The 1,025-nt window shown below is 33.3% G+C and overlaps 1 pseudogene; it reads left to right on the top strand.

The window, feature by feature from the left end:
* The first annotated feature begins 246 nt into the window (after positions 1-246).
* Positions 247-445, top strand: LOC131743117 (ATP synthase subunit epsilon, mitochondrial-like; annotated as a pseudogene).
* Positions 446-1,025: the final 580 nt, after the last annotated feature.

The raw sequence follows: 1,025 nt of genomic DNA, 5'->3' as shown, positions 1-1,025 counted from the left end.
TTATTATGGAGAATAAAAAAATATGTTTTGAATATAAATTAAGAAAAACAAGAGTGGTTTCAATCTTTTAAAACAATTAATTTAAAGTTAATATTTATAAGTCCTTATAAATCTCATATATCCAAAACTGCATGTAGAAAATGAAAAATCCAGAAAAAAAAAGAACAAGTAATTCTCAGACTTGACCTTCTGCCAGCCGGGCCACAAGCTGAGACGACATTGACAGGTCCTCGCGATCCTGCCTGACGTGCCCCCTCTTGTGACATCATGGTGGCATACTGGCGACAAGTTGAACTCAGCTACATCTGATACTCCCAGATCTGTGCAAAAGCAGTGGGGGATGCACTGAAGACAGTATTCAAAGAAAATGCCAAGAAGACTTCTGGCAGCAGCATTAAAATTGTGAAAGTGAAAAAGGAATAATCTACCCTGACTACAGTCTGAAATGCTGCAAGTTCAAGATGAAGATGTAATGTGGACATGTGTTATGGCAGATTGAAAACAATCTCCCTTCATGGAAAAACAAACAAACAAACTTTAGTTAAATGGGGAAGTGATGTGATGACATCCAGTTGTCTTTTTCCTTGGCTGATTAAATGCAGTCTTTTGAGAATAAACTTATACTGATGGAAGAAGAAGACACAAGCATTCTCATCTGAATTATGCATTAGTATTCAAAAGGAAGAGCTCCATGGTTGTGCAAACCATGGAGGTTGTCACCTTTTGAACTAAAACTAAATCTTAATTAGGTGATAAGGTGGTAGAAGCTAATTAAGCCTTGAAAGAAAAGTCAGCAATTTGATGCACACATCATTACTTTCAATATTTAGTTGTTAAAAAAGTAAAAGTAATAAGTTGAGAACATTTTATTCTCCATTCGAAAAAAATAGAAGTCAAGACACATAGGTGATTTTAAATTTTCTAGTAGCCACATTTTAAAAAGTAAAAAAGTTGAAATTAGTCTTAATATATATATTTTTAAAATCTGTGTTTAATATATTATATCAAAATGTAGTGACTATAAA

The sequence above is a fragment of the Kogia breviceps genome, chromosome 16, assembly GCF_026419965.1.
Source record: "Kogia breviceps isolate mKogBre1 chromosome 16, mKogBre1 haplotype 1, whole genome shotgun sequence".
Taxonomy (NCBI): domain Eukaryota; kingdom Metazoa; phylum Chordata; class Mammalia; order Artiodactyla; family Physeteridae; genus Kogia; species Kogia breviceps.
This window is presented reverse-complemented; position numbering and strand designations above follow the sequence as displayed.